The following is a 19,527-nucleotide window of genomic DNA, read 5'->3' as shown; positions in this document are numbered from 1 at the left end:
CCACAGATTTTACCAGCACGGCTGCAGAGAGGAAGGGGCCAGCCCGGCAGCGAGGGGACACCACCTCCTCCTCCCTTTCCTCTCCTCTCCCTTTGTTTACTTCAAGGAGCATCCCGAGCCCCCGCATCCGGTGGGACCAGAGCAGCTGCGGGGCGGGCAGGGCAGAGGGGGTGGCAGGGGACCAGGGGGTTCTCCTGCTGCCTTCTCTTCTCCCATCCCTCCCAGCTTCTTCCCTTCAAGCCCAACACCACCCAACGAGGCGGGGAGCGGCCCCATCCCACCGCACTGTGTGCACACACACCATGGAGGGGGGGCTCCCGTGCCCCAAGTTGTCCCTCCCGAGGGATACAGAAGAAACAGGCGGCTCTTTCCCTAAGGAGACAGGGCCGGAGGGACACAGGGAAGAAGGGGCTGCTGCCTCTCCCCTCCTTCCCACTGCCTCTCCTCCTTCCCCTTCCCACTGCCACCTTCACCTCACTGCCCCCCTCCTTTCCAATGCACCCCCACCCGCTTTCTAACTGTCCCCACACTCTTTCCCCCTGCCCGCCTCCTCTTTCCCACAGCCAACCCTTCCCACTGCCTGCCCCCCTTTCTCACTGCCCCCTACTCCTTTCCCAAGTGTTCCCCTCCTCCTTCCCACCGCTCAGCCTTCCCACTGCCACCCTTTCTCAATGCTTTCCCCTCTTCCCAACGCCCCCCTCCCTATCCCAATGCCACCCTCCTTCCCACTGCACTCGGAGTCCTTCCCATTGCTGCCTTCCCTTCCTAACGCCCTCCTTCCCACTGCACCCCTTCCCATCCCACTGTTCTCACTCCCTTCCCACCGCCCATTCCTTTCTGCTGTCCACCCCGCCCACTGCCTCTACTCCCTCCCAATGCACCCTTCCCCATCCCACTGCCTCCACCTCCCTTCCACTGCACCCTTTTCTTACCAATGCCTCCCCATTCCACTGCACCCCTCCCCATCCCACCATACCCCCATCCCACTGCACCCCCATTCCCAGTGCCCCCCTCTTTTCTACCGCCCTCTTCCTTCCCACTATACCCTCCTTTTTACCATTGTACCCTACGCCCACTGCACCCTCCCCTTCTCCCTCCCACTGCACCTCATTCCTCCTTCCCACTGCACCTCACTCTTCTTTCCCAATGCTTCCCTATCCCACTGCCCCCCTCCTTCTTCCTACCAACACCCTTCCTACCGCCATCCCTTCCCATCCCACTGACCCAACCCCCTTCCCACTGCATCCCACACCTCCTTCCCATTGTCACCCCGGTTCACACTGCATCCCTCCCCATCCCACTGCCCTCCTCCTTCCTACTGTACCCCCCTCCCACTGCCTCCACCCCTTTTCCATTGCAACCCCTCCTTCCTAAAGCCTCCCCATACCACTGCACCCGTTACCACTGCACCTCTTTTCTACTGCCTCTCCTTCCCACCACCCCCCTTCCCATCCCATTGCACCCCCTTTCTACTGCACCCACACCTCCTTCCATTGCCAGCCCTCCTTTCCACTGCACAATCTCCTTCACAACGCCCCATCCCATCGTACCCCTCCCCATCTCACTGCTCCCCCGTTCCCAGTGCCCCCTTCTTTTCTACTGCCTTCTTCCTACTGCCACTCCTCCCCATCCCACTGCCCCCACCCCCTTCCCATTGCCACCCCTCCTTTCCACTTCACCCTCTCCTTCCCAGTGTCCCCATCCCACTGCTCCCCCGTTCCCATTGCACACCCTCCTCCTTACCACTGCATCCCCGTTCTCACTGCGCCCCTCTTTTCTAGGGCCTCTTTTTCCCACTGCATCCCTCCCCATCCCACTGCCCCTACCCCCTTCCCATTGCACCCTCTCCTTCCCACTGCACCCTCTTTGCTACTTCACCTCCTTCCCACCGCATCCCTTCCCACCCCACTGCCCTCTTCCTTCCCATTACACCCCCTCCTCCTTCCCACTGGACCAGACTCCCATTGCCCCCACCCCTGCTCCTTCCCACTGCACCCTCTCCTTCCCACTAAATCCCTCTCCAACCCACTGCACCCCCGTTCCCACTGCCCCTCCTTCCCACCAACCCCCTCCCCATCCCACTACACCCCCATCTCTTTCCCACCAACCCCCTCCCCATCCCACTACACCTCTACCTCCTTCCCACCAACAACCTCCCCATCCCACTGCCCTCCTCCTTCCGACTGTACCCCCCTTCCACGGCCATCCCTCCCCTTCCCATTGCCACCCCTCCTTCCCGCTGCACCCTCTCCTTCCCAATGCCCCCGGTCCCACTGCCCTCCTCCGTCCCACTGCACCCTCTCCTTCCCACTGCCTCCCCATCCCACTGCACCCTCTCCTCCTTTCCACTGCCTCTCCTCTCACTGCCCCCCCCCCACACACACACTTACTCAAGTTCTCGGGGCCGCTCCCCCCTTCTCCCCTCCCTCCGCCCGCACTCACCGCGCCGCTGCAACCGCTCCCGGGATGCAGGGGCTGGAGGCGAGGGGAGGCGAAGCCGCACCACCGTCCCGGCTGCCTCCCGGAGGCTCGGTGCGAGCAGCTCCCGCCTCCCCGCTCCGGAGGCTCGGTGCGAGCGCCTCCCCGGCCGCCCCGACCCGGCCGCCCCGGGGCCCCGTTCCCCCGCCCTCCCGGCGCGCTGCACCATGGGATGCGCGGCTGCCCTCTCCCTCCCCACGCTAACATGGCTGCGGGGGATGGAGGAGGGAAAAGGGGGGTCGGGATGCCGCCCCTCAAACCGGGGGGACCCGCCCCAGCCCGGCTGCGCAGGCGCGGGGAGAGCGAAGTGAGGGGGTTTGTCCCGCGCCTGAGGCGATGTGGAGTCGCAGGGTCTGTAGAATCATAGAATGTTAAATTCATGGGCTCGTAGACTCTTAGATTTATAGAACCTTACAATCGTAGGCTCTTACAATCCTAGAATCACAGAATCCTAGAATCACAGACTCTTAGAATCGTGAAATCTCACGATCGCAGAGTTGTAGAATCATAGATTCACATAATCACGTAATCATAGAACCATAGAGTCACGTAATCATAGAATCACAGAATCATATAATCCTAGAATTGTAGAATTACATAATCTTAGAAACATAGAATCCTAAAATCTTAGAATCCTTAAAATTTATAATCCTAGAACCTTAGAACCATAATATTATAGAATTGTAGACTCATAGAATCTTACAATCACAGACTCATAGAATCACAGAATCAGAACCACACTATCATAGAATCTTAGACTAGTAGAATCACAGAATCATAGAATGCTAAAATCTGAGACTCATAGAATCACAGTATCACGTAATCTTAGACTTGTCAAATCACAGAATCCTAAAATCTTACAATCTTAGAATCATAAAAACTCAGAATTATAGAATCTTAGATTCATATAATCTTAGAATAATAGAATCTTATCATCCTAGGATCACAGAATCATAGATTGACAGAATCTTAGAATCTTATGATCACAGAATTGTAGATTAATAGATTCACATAATCGTAGAACCGCAGAATCATATAACCTTAGACTCATAGAATCACAGAATCTTAGAACCATAGAATGCTAAAATCTTAGAATCATAGAATCTTAGAATCATAGAATCACAGAATCATATAATCTTACACTCATAGAATCATAAAAACTTAGAATCTTAGAATCATAGAATCACAGAATCATATAATCTTACACTCATAGAATCATAAAAACTTAGAATCTTAGAATCTTGGAATCATAGAATGGTTTAGGTTGGAAGGGACTTTAAAGATCCTGTGCTCAGTTTTGGTCCCCTCACTCCAAGAAGGACATTGAGGTGCTAGAGTGCATCCAGAGGAGGGCAAATGAAGCTGGGGAAGGATCTGGAACACAGGGGTTATGAGGAGCAGCTGAAGGAACTGGGGTTATTCAGTCTGGAGAAGAGGAAGCTGAGGGGAGACCTTATCACCCTCTGCAGATACCTGAAAGGAGGTTGTAGTGATGAGGGTGTTGGTCTCTACTCCCAGGTAACAAGAGATAGGATGAGAGGCAATTGTCTCAAGTTGTTCCAAGGGAGAGTTAGATTGGCTATTATGATTTTTTTTTTTTTTTACTGAAAGAGTGGTGAAGCATTGGAAGAAGCTGCCCAGGGAAGTGATGGAATTCCTTCCATGGAGGTGTTAAAAACCGGGTATGAGTGGCTCTTCAGGACGTAGTTTAGTAGGCATAGTGGTATTGGGCTGATGGCTGGACTGGATCATCTTAGACATCTTTTCCAACCTTTATGATTCCATGATTCTATGATTCATTTTCACAGTGGCACCAGTCAGCACAATTATTACCCTGGTTCAAGACTAGGCAATTCTTTTCCAAGGAAATACTTGCATATCCACAGTGCTTTGTCAGCCACTGAGTATATTTAATAACCTAAGTGTGAAATAGTAATTTTAAAAGTCCCTGTTAATCCATTGCTTGCCTCCAGTGGCAGCTAAATTTAGTTTTTTTCTCTTCTGCATGCCCTATGCAGCCTCAACTTGAGCAGATTCCAAACCACCACCTCTGGTAGTTTCCAGTGTGGCTGGGAACTGGAGATAGGGACATTTTGCTTTGTTTGAAGTGTATCTGTAGCTGAGCTGGCTGGTTGGGCTGCCTTTGTAGTTGATGGAGAGCTAGTCAACATAGTCAGTGGCATTTGGGATGTGGCTGCATCAAAAGCAGTGACCATCAGGTTGAGAGAGGTGATTCTGTCTCCCTACTCTTCTCTTATGAGACCTCCCCAGGAGTACAGGGTTCAGTCCTGGAGTCCTCAGCACAGGAAGGACATGAATCTGCTAGAGCAAGTCCGGAGGAGGGCCATGAATATGGTCAGATGGGTGGAGAACCTCCCATATGAGGACAGGCTGAGAGATTTGGGCTTGTTCAGCCTGGAGAAGGCTCTGGGTAGACTTTATAGAAGCCTTCTATTACCTAAAGGGAGCCTAGAAGATACCTGGAGAGGAATTTTTTACAAGGGTCTGTAGTGACAGAAGAAGAGGTAATAGCTCTATCCTGAAAGAGAGTAGATTTAGATGAGAAGAAATTATGCACTGTGTGGGTGGTGAGGGACTGGAACAGGTTGCCCACAAAAGTCATTGAAGCCCCATCCCTGGAAGTATTCAGGACCAGGTTGCATGAGGCTTTGTGCAACCTGCTCTAGTGGAAGATGTTCCTGCCCTTGGGGGGCCTGGGCTCAGTGTGGGACGGAAATATCTTTAACGTCCCTTCCAACACAAACCGTTCTATGATTTTATGATCAAATATGTGTAGATTACTTCAGGGTAAGACAAGTCACACTCTTAAACCTCCCAATATTTATGACTTTCCTGGAACTATTAGGAAACTCAAGGGAGATATGGTAAAGAAGAGGCACCTGCATTGTCAACACAGTTTTTCATGTGAATCCTACCTAAAATGTCCCAAGCCTCTGCAGGAGCCAGTCTGTCAGGTAACCTCTGAACATGATGCAAATGCATTGAGAGCTGTATAAAAACAAATCCTACAACCCTCTCTTTTGAACAGCAGTACAGCATTCCTATCGATCTTGTACAGAAATGCTTGACCATAAGAGTAGTTACCAACAAAATGGGAGACTGAGTGACTTCCTTAGCCCAGGAGTTTCATACCTGAACCTGTCAGTCTCCTGGGATAATCTTTATTCAGCAGGCTGTAGGCTAGACAGGATACGCTCTACCCTTTCTGCTGGATCTGGACCACTATGCAGGAAGGAAGGAAGGAAGGAAAGGTTTCAGTTATTTTATAATTATCGGTTCTAGGATGACTATTGATGCTCTTGCCAGAAAAGGTAGAAATGTGCTAATTAAAGTTACTGATGACAGAAAGTTGGGAGACATCAATAGAGAGGATGTTCACAGTTAGACATGTGAAATACTGAATGCTTTAGAGGATTGGGATAGTAAAACTGGAAGGAAATGCATGAGTAAAACAGGAGTCATAGCGTCATAGAATTGTTTGGTTGGAAAAGACCTTTGAGATCTTCAAGTCCAACTGTACATGTCCAATTTTACTTAATGCACAGGGAAGGGGTGGTATAAATACTGGAAAGGGTAAATAGGGCTTCATACTTTTTTATAATATACTTGCTAGCAGTAGCAGAGAATTGCACTATGTGACCCTTTCAAGCACTTGATCGCAATTTTTGACAATTTCTCCTTTGTCTCAGCCTTCATCCAAAGATGTCAAAGTGCTCTGCCCCCCAAGCAGACTTGTGGAGAAGATAGTTGTCCCTTTTTTTTCACACTGAAAAGCTGAGACAGTGTTTGAGTTGCTAAATTCACACATTATTCACTGGATGAATAATGGTCTAAAAGGCAATGGCTTCTCTCCAAGGCTATGTTCTACACGTGCAAGAACACAGCAATATGTTCTGTTGTGCGTAGTATATCCTATTGATTTTATATATACAAGTTTAATAACCATTCTTCATTTAAATATCTTTTCACAGAATCGCAGAATCACTGGGTTGGAAAAGACTTTTGAGATCATGAATGGCAACCGTACCTGTCCACTACTAAATCATAACCCTAAGCACCTTGTCTCCCCATCTTTTAAATACTTCCAAGGATGGTGACTCAATCACCTCCTTGGGCAGCCTCTTCCAGTGCTTGATAACCTTTTTGGTGAAGAAATTTTTCCTAATGTCCAATCTGAACCTTCCCTGGTGCAACTTGAGGCCATTCCCTCTTGTCCTATTACCTCTCACTTGGGTGAAGAAACCAACACCTACCTCTCTACAAACAGCTTTTAGATGTCCTTGCTTTACTAAGTAATTACTATTCCAATGTTTTTATGGTTTTATCCTCTGCTGGTTCTCTGAACAACATCAATGTATAAATTCTTTCTATTTTACAGGTTGAAAAACTATGAACAGGTATGTGGGTGATTGATGGAAAGAACAGAGTAAAGCTGGAGCAATGGTAGAACTGTGAATCTGATTCTTAGATGGAGTCTGACAGAAAAACCGGAGACTGCGCCCATAACTCTTTTTGTTTAACAAATCAAGAAAATCAGCTATGACCATCTTCAAAATAATTCCCTTCTGAGCTCACAGATGGCTGCATGCAGGGCTGCCAACATTCAAAGCAATTCCACAGATCACTTTCTGAAAGGCTGTAGAGGATCTCCTTCATTTCTGCTTTCACGTCTTCTACCAACAAAACATGAGCACTGAGTTCGTGTAAGCACTGGCTTGATCTTTGGAAAGAGGTAGGAATCACAGGGAACCAGGTCTGCTTACCAGGGTGGGTGGTCAAGCACAGTGATGTTGCTGTAGCTAAAGGCTGCTTCACAGACAAAGCATTGTGGGCTGGTGCACACCAACATTTTCCAATCAAGGGTAAGAAAACGTCTCTATTTGAACATGCATCTACTTGTACTGAGTAAAGAGATTGAGCTGAGCCTTGTCTCAGTGTGACGGGTTAGAACATGTTCTGTAACTATCTCTTTGTCTCTCCTCTCCCACTCTTGGTTCCTGAGCTGTAGGGTTAGTCTCATTTTTTTGTGTGTGAGACCTCATATTTCTGCTCAATCTTTTAATAGCTACTGTTTTTCATGTGGAAAGGAAGTAGGCCATCTGAAGTCATTGGGAACTGATTTTAATGGGATGAAGGGCAGTCCAATATATCAAATTGATGATTTGTAGCAATTCAGTTCCTGAAAAGTCTCTGTTTCAGGTCTTGGTGAGAATTTTTTTTGTTGTTTTCTTATTGCTTTCTTTCATTAGCAAAATGCTTGTAAAAACAGAAGCCTTCAGCAGCATACTGATTTTGATAAAAGATGTGCTGGGAAACCATGTTCATACTACAGAATGCAATTTTTAGTCAAATGTAGAGGAAGTTCCATAAAAGCTGGTGATTCAAGCCCTTGGCTGTGAGAGGGGAGCTGTGCTGATGTCCAGTGAAAAGTTACATGATTGTCCAAAATGGTAGTTCCAGCAGAAACTCATGAGATGTGATGGCATCTGCATAGAATATAAATCATCCAGTTTCAAATCTCTGCCCTGTCTCTAGGTGCAGTTTGGTTTTCCCCTCCAAATTCAGGGTCTCATCCAAACTAATTGCCTATGAGAAAGGCAATTCCAGGAGCTCATCCATCCTACCTACTGAGAATGCAACAAATTGCTCTCTGATTAACCCTATTTTTCTCAATTGACTATGGAAGACCCTAGGTAATTAGCCTAGATCTTTATTTACCTGAACTTTTATAAGTTGTGACTTGCAGCTTTGTTTTCTAAGATTCTTGGTCTCTTCTGGCTCTTGAGAACTGGTACAGAAAAGCAATTTTTTTTTTTGGTTAAAAAACTATCCCCTGTAATTTATTATGGAATTATTAATCACAGAATCAGAGAATGGTTTGGATTGCAAGGGATCATGAAGGTCATCTAGTCCAGCCCCCCTACAGTGAGCTTGGACATCTTCAACTAAATGAGGTTGCTCAGAGCCTCATCCAACCTGTCCTTGAACATTTCCAGGGAGAGGGCATCCATCTAGCACCTCTCTGGGCAACCTGTTCCACTGCTTCACCGCTCTCAGTGAAAAAGATAAAAAGATTTCTTCCTAGTATCCAGTCTAAACCTTCCCTCTTTTAGTTTAAAATCATTACCCCTTGTTCTATTGCTACAGAGGCTGCTAAAAAGTTTTTCTTCATTTTTCATATAACACCTCTTTAAGTATTGAAAGGCCTCAATAAGGAGAAGAGAGTCTTCTCCAAGCTGAACAACCTCAATTCTCCTCTCAGCCTCTTTTCATATGAGAGGTGTTCCAGGCCTTTTACCATTCTTGTGGCCTCCTTTGGACCGTCTCCAACAGATCCATGTCTTTCCTTCTATGATTCTATCCTGGAGAAGAGGAGAATGGGAGGAGACCTTATTACTCTCTACAACTACCTGAAAGGCAGTTGTGGAGAGGAGGGAGCTGGCCTCTTCTCCCAAGTGACAGAGGACAGGACAAGGGGGAATGGCCTGAAGCTCCGCCAGGGGAGGTTCAGGCTGGATATCAGAAAAAAATTTTTCACAGAAGGAATCATCGGGCACTGGAACAGGCTGCCCAGGGAGGTGGTCGAGTAACCTTCCCTGGAGGTGTTTAAGGAACGGGTGGATGAAGTGCTTAGGGACATGGTTTAAGGGAGTGTTAGGAATGTTTGGACTCGATGATCCAGTGGCTCCTTTCCAACCTGGTGATTCTGTGATTCTATGATTTCTGTGCGGAGGACTCCAGAGCTGGATGCAGTATTCCAGGTGTGGTCTTGCAAGAACAGAGTGGAGGGGGCAGAATCACCTCCCTTGACCAGCTGGCAACAGTTCTTTTGATGCAGCCCAGAATACAGTTAGCAATAATGTTGAGGTGAGATGGTCAGTCTAATATTAATGGTATCATTTGTCCAGTGTATGCCATTATCTCATTTAATTTACAGTGGTTATTAAACCTGTGCTGCATTGGTATAAATAAAAAAAGTAGGAAACTTCATTGTAGTGTAGCATGTATTGTCTTTCCTTTTATTAAGTGATGGAGCTGAGGATAACTGCTCTAAAGAGAACTATTTCTTTCCAGTGTTTTGGAACACAACTGCAGTCAGGCATCTTCAGCTTTTCTGCAGGATGGTAAATATTCACTAAAGCAACCTTGGTGATCAGGCTCATGAGAGGCAGGTAGCTCTGAACTGCAGGGCCGCTTCAAGCTGTGACAATGAAATGCAGGGGGATTTGGGAAAAAAAAGGAGAAAATGGCACGATGTTAAATATTTCACAAAATACACAGTGACATTCTTCTTCATAAGAGGAGAAAATATTTAAATCATTTAAATCGACCCCGGATGAAGATATCTTCAACTGCTTAGATAAAGAGTTTACATAGTACTCTGACGCTGGTAAAGGAAAAATATAGAGTAAATATCTGTTTTAGAAGTAGATAAAAGTAAAATGACAATGCCTATCTTATCAGAGTTAGAATCAGAGAACCAGAGAATCATAGAATGGTTTGGATTGGAAGGGACCGTGAAGGTCATCCAGTCCACCCCCTGCTGCAGAAGCAGGGACATCTTCAACCAGACCAGGTTGCTCAGACCCCTGTCCATCCTGACTTTGGATGTTTCTAGGGATGGGGCACCTACCACCTCTCTGGGCAACCTGTTCCAGTATTTCACCACTCTCAGCATGAATAATTTCTTCCTACTACCTACCCTAAACAATCTGCTGCAAACATGATGCTGCAATTTTTTCTCATGTGGAAGCATTCATATTTAGTCAGTAGAGTCAGTGGTGTGTTCCAGGTAGGATCTGGTCCTACATTTAACAGTCAATAATTCCATGCAGATGGAGGATGAGTGGTAGAGCAGTTAAGGGCACAGTGGTATGTGCAGCCTCATGGTTAGAACATACAGGCTTGAACAACTAATCAGAATGTTAATCATTTTAATACGCGCATCCCTGCCTCTCTCTGGACTGAAAAAAAAGGCAAACAATTCTGTTAGCATTTCTGAGCAGCATCAAGAGTAGATGCTGAATGGAAAGCCACCAGTGGAGGTGTTTCTAGTTTATTAAAAAATAGGACAAAAGAAAACACAAATTCTTAAGAAAAGCTCCATGGAAAATCAACAAAATTACACGGGATCAGGAAACAAATTTCAGGTAGAAGATTTGATGTGGGAAAAACTAATTAGCAGCTGGGGAACCCACTTGATGAGTTGCTGTTATTAACTAAAACCTCCAAAGCAAATGTTAATGTGTTAATTAGAAGCAGGGTAATAACCGACTAGATTTCCTGGTGGGAAATAAAAGAAAAAGCCAAAACAAAATGAAGGCCCTTTTTTGCTTGATATAGCTGGCTGAAAACAAACATAGCATCAAAGGAACCCTCCCAGTACTACTGCCTCATTTTCTGATGTGTGTGTGCAGTGTTGCTACCCTTGTGGTGATGTTAGCCACCTTCCCTGGTCATTCAGTGTGGTGATTAGATGGAAGCACGGGATCAAGAAGTTTATCTGACTTTCTAGAAAATTAAACATGATCTCTGTCCTGACCAATAGCTTTGATTTGTAGAAAGAAAGGAAAGGGCCCATGTTGGCTGGTTCCAAGCAAGAAGTGGGAAAGGAAAGAGGAGAGATCCATTCTCTGTCAGGTCAATACAGGAGCACAAGAGTCGGGATACTCTCAGACAGAGCCCTGGCGTGATGGCATAGGAAGTAAATTCATGATCTGTCCTAAAGATTGGTGGCCAAGAAGGCCAGCAGGATCCTGGCTTGTATGAAAAATGGTGTGGCCAGCAGGAGCAGGGGAGTGATTGTGTCCCCTGTGCTCGGCACTGCTGAGGCCACCCCTCAAATCCTGCGTTCAGGTTTGTGCCCCTCATTCCAAGAAAGACATTGAGGTGCTGGAGCATGTCCAGAGAAGGGCAATGGTGCTGGGGAAAGGTCTGGAGAACAGGTGTTATGAGGAGCAGCTATTGGAACTGAGGCTGTTCAGTCTGGAGAAAATGGGGCTGAGGGGAGACCTCATCAAAATCTACAGCTATCTGACAGGAGGTTATACCGGGGTGGGTGTTGTTCTTTTCCTGCAAATAACAGGTGATAGGACAAAGGGAAAGGGCCTCAAGTTGCACCAGGGTAGGTTTAGACTGTATATCATGAAAATTTTCATTACTGAAACACTGGTGAAGCATTGGAACAGGCTGCCCAGGGAAGTGGTGGAGTCACCATCCGTGGAGGTGTTAAAAAAATGCATAAACGTGGCACTTTGGGACGTGATTTAGTAGGCATGGTAGTGTTGGGCTGACGATTGGACTGGAGGATCTTAGAGGTTTTTTCCAATCTTACTGATTCTTTCATTCTAAAGGGCTCTACTCCTCATAAGAATTTCTTTCGTTCTCATTTTATTTTGGCTCCCATTATAAAAATATATCTTTTATTTCTTTTTGCCAATGAAACCTCAGACAAACTTGTAGCTGAGCCAAAGCAAGATATACGATTTGAAACTGCATTCTGTTGAGACCAAGCAGGATGGTGTTCTTGGGGACATTTAGAAATGCTTGAATTCTCTGACTGAGCTTCTGCAGTTTTCTACAATTTTGATGCCATGAGCTATCTTGCACCCTTTTCTCAGAAAAGCTCAAGAGAGAAGTAGGGGATTCAGAGTACGTGCTGTGAGCGGAGCTGTCTTGTGGGACAGCCAGGGTTGAAGCACAGTGCTTGCCTTCCAGGAATGCACTTGGCTTTCCATATAATGACAGAGCCTTTCATCTCTTCGCGTTCTGAGCCAACCCACAATCCCATATATTTTCATTCAGTCAAACTGATACTGAAAAACTCATGGTTTTTTATGTTGTCCTTACGCAGTTCTGGTTCTTTGTCACTAAAGAGATCAAGTCAGCTTTTTGCAGGAACTGTGACAGTAGCATCATCACTCTATTCTCTGTCAAATCCCTCCTCAAATCCTTCAGCTGCTTTGGTAAGCTTACACTTTCTCTGTGGAGCCCCTTGATGTGTAAAATGTATGCGATGTTTTGATCAAAGGAGTTCTTGTACTTAATGCAAATTTCAACGCGCTCATAGCAGTCAGCTGTGAATGTATGGATCTAATCCTCCTCCTCTGTGCAGAGTGACACTGGGCCCATGGGATATCAGTCCAGCTAGCAAGGAGGGTAGGGACGATTGGTGTGTGTCACGGTTTAGCCCCGACCCGGCCAATTTCGGCAGCTAAAACTGAGCAGTTGGATTCCCAGTTCCCTTCTCCCCAACCACCCCCCCAGGGAAAGGAGAAAGGGAAATGAGAGGAAAAGGATTTGTGGCTTAGAAACTAAATTAAAATGGTTTTAGTAAAATATTAATAATAGATTAAATAATAAGAAAATCATAAAATCTATACAAATATGTGAAATCACACTACACCCCTTGATGATGATACCTCACCACAAATGCTGCAGAGCAGACACAAGGCAAAGGGTCCAAGGCTGGGAGGGAGCTGGGCTCAGGAACTGGATTCAGGAACACAGGGATCTGGGATCAGGAGCAAATAGACAGGAGGTCCTCACTGGATGTCAGCCACCAGAGAAGAGGACAAGGCCCTTGTGATCTATCAGGTTCATACCAAGTATGATGTCTATGGGATGGAATGCTCTGTTGGTCAGTTTGGGGTCACCTGTCCTGTCCGCCTCTCTCTGCAGGTGCAATGCTTCTTTGTTTTTGACTTATGGATCCACCAGCTCAGGGTGGCTTTGGTTACTCTAGGAATAAGTATAAGCAATGGCCTTTCTGCACACCAGTGCCCCGTGTTATCACTGCTAGAAAGAAACACTGTTTGAAAAACACACAGTTAACTTTCAGAAAATGAAGTTACTCAGATGAGACTGAGCTAAAGTCAGAAAAATGATTCTACTTTAATTCAAACCAGACCAGTGAGAAATATTTTGGCTCCTGCATTTTATTTTAAGACTGCGTTAAGCTTTATCCATTTATGATGAGATTAACTTATGTTCTGAACACCTACTGTCAAAACAGTTACAATGACCACAGCTGGGAAAACTTGTCTTTATTTCTTTAATATTTGCTTAAACATCTGTGCAAATGGTGAAAAAATATCCTCTCTGCAATCATTTTGGCCAGTTAAAATGGCATTTTATATATCAGAGAATCATTTTCTGTCAATTTATTTTCAGACACGCAACTAAATACATTCAGTAGGGAGACTGTTTTCTGTGGCTTGAATGGTCATTGCTGATCATGGTGAATGATTTTGAATTTATGTGAATATTGATTCTTCTGATGTTTTCTTTGTTTTCCAATCTGTTTATTCAACTGTATTATCTACAAATTTGTTAACACTCTAATTTTTAATTCTAGATGGAAGGAGTTCTGACAAGACACTCTGACCAGTCATCCTGGAATCTGTCCCAGAATCATCAAGACTTTGACAGTACTTAGATTTGGATTTTAGGAGCAAAATACAGGACTGGTACTTGTTCCATGTGCCTTTCATGAGAGTTATATGGTTCTCATCATCTTCCATAAAGTTGGTGCCCTGGAAATTTACTCTTTCTCTGATCTTTAATAGAAGAGTGGGAGATGAGGGCTCTAATTGCTCCACTGGACCAGGTGTCATTGGCTTTGATAGCTGTGGGACATGGTGAAGAAGACATATTCTAGCACTTACTTCTGTGTTGAAATGAATATTCCTATCCTGCATCCTGTTTCAGAGGCAGTCCCCTGCATTACATTTTTGTCTTGTTAAAAAGTGTTACTTTCAGGTATAGGCAAGATATTGCTGACCTGTGTGAATTCATTTGATGATGGCTGCATAGAGAGTCCCTGCTGTCTACATGAAGTAATTACCTGAGGAATGAGTGAATGAGTGACCTCATAAACTTAAGTCAGCCAGGAGGTGGAAGGCTTCTGTCATTCCTCTAGTTTGTTCATCCTGTGCTGCTTTGAAAGCTGGAATGAAAATTGAATAAAAAAAGACTGTGATTTTCTCAATTTCTGGTCCTTGCTCTTCAGTTGCCTAATTAAAAATTAATCAGTTTTTCTCTTTTAGGATTCTACTGAGAAAGGATACTGCTCTTGCACAAAGTTCTTGAAGAGAGCCTCTGTAATGGATAAAATGCAAAGCTTGTTATCTTAGCAGATATGTTTAGAAGAAGGTGATGCACTGGAAAATACTTTCTTTGCAGGATTGTTGAACTCATCAATATGCTGTTCTTTATCCCTTCCGCACACTGGATGACATTCATTGCCAGGTATGCACTTGCAGCAGAGAAAGAAGGATTTTCTCTATTGTCTGTCTTCCACGTTACCCACCAATTCTGCCTATGAGTTTTCTCAGCACAGCAACTTCGCATCTTTTGGAAGGGTTCTGTGGAGTGCTTTTGTATCCGGCTACCTCAATACCACGCAAATCAAGGGCAAGTAGTCAGAGGATGGGAGGGGGACTGGCTTTAAATGGGAAGGGGGAAGATTTAGATTAGACATTAGGAAGAAATTTTTCACAAATGAGGGTGGTGAGGCACTGGCACAGGTTGCCCAGGGAAGTTGTGGATGCACCATCCCTGGAGGTGCGCAAGGCCAGGCTGGATGGGGCTTTGAGCAACCTGGTCCAGTGGGAGGTGTCCCTGCCCATCGCAGAGGGCTCGGAACTGGATGATCTTTAAGGTCCCTTCCAACCCAAACTATTAACATTAAACATTTCTCATTTCATATCATAGGATCATAGAATTGCCTGGGTGGAAAAGACCTTTGTGATTGTTTCCAACTGTACCTGTCCAGTACTAAACCACATCCCTGAGCAGTTCATCTATCTGTCTTTTAAATGCTTCTATGGATGGTGACTCAATCACCTCCCTGGGCAGCCCATTCCTGTCATAGACATCTGCCTCTCTAGAAGGTTATCTGGCTGTTTTGGTGTGAAAGAAGGGGGAGAGCTTTGTAAACCAGGTATTGTTTATTTCTTATTATTTACTTAGAGACATACTTTTTGTACATCACAATATTAAATTTGTAAGAGCATAACACATATTCAGGGTGTTTAAACTGTCAAATAGTTTACAAGTCTGAAGAAGCAGTGCAGTGTTAAGTCTTTTTTTCTGCTGTGAACTTTCTATGGGGTTTAATGTCATTTCGTGGTTTGATGCCTCCGGTTCCAGGCTGTGAAATAGGCGTAGTAATTGGATAGCTATGGGGAGGTATAGGGAGTTACAATTACAGCAGGCTCAGGAAAGAGGTTGAAGCTGCCTGAACATTGGAGACAAAGTGTATCGGCCAGGGTTTTTACTCTTTCTTCATATAGTTGTGGTTTTCCAACCCTCTTATCTGTATCTTAGGGAAAAAAAACAACCTCCTTTCAGTGAAGGAGTGGAGTTGTGTGTAACAGAGAAGCAAAGATTTCCTTACTGTTTTGTTTTGATGTTGCTAGATCAGCTCTTGCATCAGATTTGCTTTTCTGAATCTGTTTATATTGAGATAGTTACAGTCTGTGCTGCTTTGTTTATTTACTGAGCAGGTGCAACAAGTGTATTTTCATGTTCTTGTTACCTCAATACTGTTCTTCACCGTGATTTAAATCAGATTAATACAACAAAATGTAATAAAAAAGTAGTAAATATGTAACAAAATATGTAATAATTGTGTAATAAAAAGACTGCTAAAATATTTGAGAGATTTCATGCTTAAGAAGCAAATTCTTCTCAATGGAGATACATATTGGTCCCTTTTGTTGTGTTGAGAGGAGCCCAGCAGTTTGTCTGAAAACAGGAACTCACAGATGTTGATATCAAGAATAGAAATAAAACCCATTGCTTCTAACCAGGTGCCAAGGAAAATCTTAATATTTGCAGAGAATATAATTTTCCTTAAGTTCATATTGAAATGATTTGTAAATATTCTGGGAAATGCATGATATTTTGGGAATATTTGTATATTTTGTCTTTATTATGATTTGATAAGGGAAAAAAAGCTCCTTGAGCATATCAAAGTATTCCAGTGACTGGCTCAGAAGCTCAGAAGCAGCTGCAGAGCTACCAGTTGAAATGCCTGAGTAGGCAAACAAAGATCCTATGCTGTCTGCAGTGTTTCTTCCAGATGTTGGCATCTGGGCTGCTTGGCACATATGCTTCTCCTGCCCTTCCTATAGCCAGAGACCACTTGTAGGCTTTACTTTTATAAGGCTATCTGCATAATTTCAAGGGTGTCTGTTGGTTAATCTTTGTAATGCTTCAGAAGTGAGAGTTCGAGAATAATTACAAGCTTCCTAGTCCACTGAAAAGCAATTGTCTTTGTTAAGGACCAGATTATACCTTAGTGTAATATGGTTTGTGCTCACATACTGTATGCACACTGCGATAATGTTCTGCTGTGCATGGGTATGTGATTATAGGAAGTCACTAGGAAGAGAAAGAGGCAAATGTTAAATCTAAGGAGTATATGTAAGTAGTGCACAAAGTAGGATTTCACTGTAGTGTTATTAGCTGTAAATTAAAACAATGGTAGAGAGCAGCCCTGCAGAGAAGGACTTAGGGTGCTGATTGATGAGAAGCTCAACATGAGCTGACAATGCGTGTTCACAGCCCCAAAGGACAACAGCATCCTGGGCTGCATTAAAAGAAGCATGGCCAGCACGGTGAGGGAGGTGATTCTCCCCCTCTATTCCGCTTTCGTGAGACCCCACCTGAAATCCTGTGTCCAGTTCTGCAATCTCCAACATAAGAAAGATAGGAACTGTTGGAATAGGTCCAGAGGAGGTCACAAAGATGATCAGAGGGCTGGAGCACCTCTGCTGTGAGGACAGGCTGGGAGAGTTGGGTTTGTTCAGCCTGGAGAAGAGAAGGCTCTGGGAAGACCTTATAGAGACCTTCCAGTACCTGAAGGGGGCTACGGAAGAGCTGTGGAGAGACATTTTACAAGGGCATGAAGTGATAGAATGAGGGGGAGTGGCTTTAAATTGGAGGGGGGAAGATTTATGTTAGGCATTAGGAAAAAATTCTTCACAATAAGGGTGGTGAGGCGCTGGCACAGGTTGTCTAGGGAAGCTGTGGATGTTCCCTCCCTGGAAGTGTACCAGGCCAGGTTGGATGGGGCCCTGAGCAGCCTGACCTAGTGGCAGTTGCCCCTGCCCATGGCAGGGGACTTGGAACTGGGTGATCTTTAAGGTCCCTTACAACCCAAACCATTCTATGATTCTATGATTATGAGAAAGTTCACAGCCCTTGTTTTTATGTGGATAGAGCCAGTCCCTGCACCACTGCAGTCAGTCTCTGCCGGAGAAGTTCTCCACAGGAAACAAAAGTTAAAAATTTAACAAATTCAATATCAGTGATGGTGTTATTTTTAAGCTACTGTGCTGAACTTTTTTAGAGTCCATTAGGCTTCTGTTGTCTTTCTTACACTGCAGCTGTTGGGTCAAGGATTAGAATTGCTGGAAAGTCACCTGTGGAATATTTTATGTCCTTAAATACAGGCTTGGTGATGTGTATTTTTAGGCACATAGATCAACAATCCTTCATTATCTTGCCTTTTTGCTCTAAATTAAAGTATTTGTCTTGCATTTCCAAAGATGGACTTGATCCATTCATTCATGAGCTAAAATAAACTTAAGTGAGCCCACAGAGGAAGAGGTTACTATAGAATGGCTGCTACTACTGTTAAACCAGCCAAATATTTGCAGTTTTGCAATGATTCATCCTTTTTTCTCTCTTGTTCAACAGAATTTTGGAAGAACAGACTAAGGAAGGAGCTAATGATACTCCTAGTCCAGAAGAAGATCAAGTGTTTTTTTGGTGATTGATTTTATCTGAACCAAATCCTTTGTTGCCATAGTGTGACTGCAAAAGTGAGCAGAACTGTGGCTGTTCATCCCAACTGAGGAGCAAATCCTTTATCTTATGCTTTTATGCGTATTTATTATTTAATTTAAAATAAATGCTAGCTTTCAACATTCATTATTATTTCTATAAAAGGAAATACTCAGGCCTGGGGACCTCTCCAGAAAAAATATGGCAACACATACATTGGGACCATCCTGCAAAGAGCGAGTTTGGGACTGGAAGGAAGCTTGTGAGTCATCAGTGCAGTGTCCTGCTATCACCAGCCAGCTCATGACATGAACCTGGTCCTGAATTGGTCAAATTCGAATATCAAACTGTTAACTTCTCAGTCACATGCCAGGGTGTAGGAATTTTACTCCAGTAAACTGGTCATGAGTGAGAAACTTCCTTTCAGTCTCCACTGTACATTTGTCTGTGATGTTCATAGAATCCCAGAATCATTTAGTTTGGAATAGACCTTTAAAGTCATCAAGTCCAACTGTAAACCTTACACTGCCGAGTCCACCACTAACCCATGTCCCTAAGCACCACATCTACATGTCTTTTAAATACTTCCAGAGATAGTGACTCAACCACTGCCCTGGGCAGCCTGTTCCAATGCTTCGCCACTCCTTTGGTAAAGAAATTTTTCCTAATACCCAATTTAAACCACTCCTGCACAACTTGAGGCCTTTTCCTCTCATTCTGTCACTTGTAACTTGGGAGAAGGGACCAACACCCACCTCCCTATAACCTTCTTTTACATAACTGTAGAGAGGGAAGATCTCTCCTGAGCCTCCTCTTCGCTTGACTAAGATAGCCAGTTCCCTCAGCCACTCCTCTTAACACTTGTGCTTCAGACCCTTCCCCATCTTAGTTGCCCTTCTCTGGACACGCTCCAGACCTTCATGTCTTTCTTGTAGTGAGAACAATGTTATCTATTTTTGCTATTTTCCTCAGGTTGTCCCTCAGGTTAAACAGTTTCCCTTTTCTTTTCTCCTGTTCATTGTCTACAGGCAGCACCCAGTTCCCCTCTCTCACTTGGAGATGCCTTCACTCTCCTGAGTAACCCATTCACTTTTGGGAACTCTCCCCCGAACATCTGCAATGCGAGAACATTAGTTCAGTCCCAAACGCCTTTGGGAGTAACTCCCAATATTTCCTTCTGGAATAAAAACTAGCTGTAGTTATTTGTATTTGTTCATTCCAGAGGCCACTCCC

The 19,527-nt window shown here is 44.7% G+C and overlaps 1 protein-coding gene across 2 annotated transcripts in view; it reads right to left on the bottom strand.

Moving 5' to 3' along the window:
* Positions 1–2,631, bottom strand: part of PTK2 (protein tyrosine kinase 2) — a 226,772-nt gene extending 224,141 nt beyond the window's left edge. For both annotated transcript variants that reach the window (XM_054059952.1, XM_054059955.1), the window contains exon 1: positions 2,443–2,631. The gene's annotated coding sequence lies outside the window, so the exon portion shown is untranslated. The remainder of the gene's footprint in view (positions 1–2,442) is intronic.
* Positions 2,632–19,527: the final 16,896 nt, after the last annotated feature.

This window comes from Cuculus canorus, chromosome 2, assembly GCF_017976375.1.
Source record: "Cuculus canorus isolate bCucCan1 chromosome 2, bCucCan1.pri, whole genome shotgun sequence".
In the NCBI taxonomy this organism is placed as follows: domain Eukaryota; kingdom Metazoa; phylum Chordata; class Aves; order Cuculiformes; family Cuculidae; genus Cuculus; species Cuculus canorus.
Note: the sequence above shows the minus strand (reverse complement) of the source record. Positions and strands in the feature narration are given on the sequence as shown.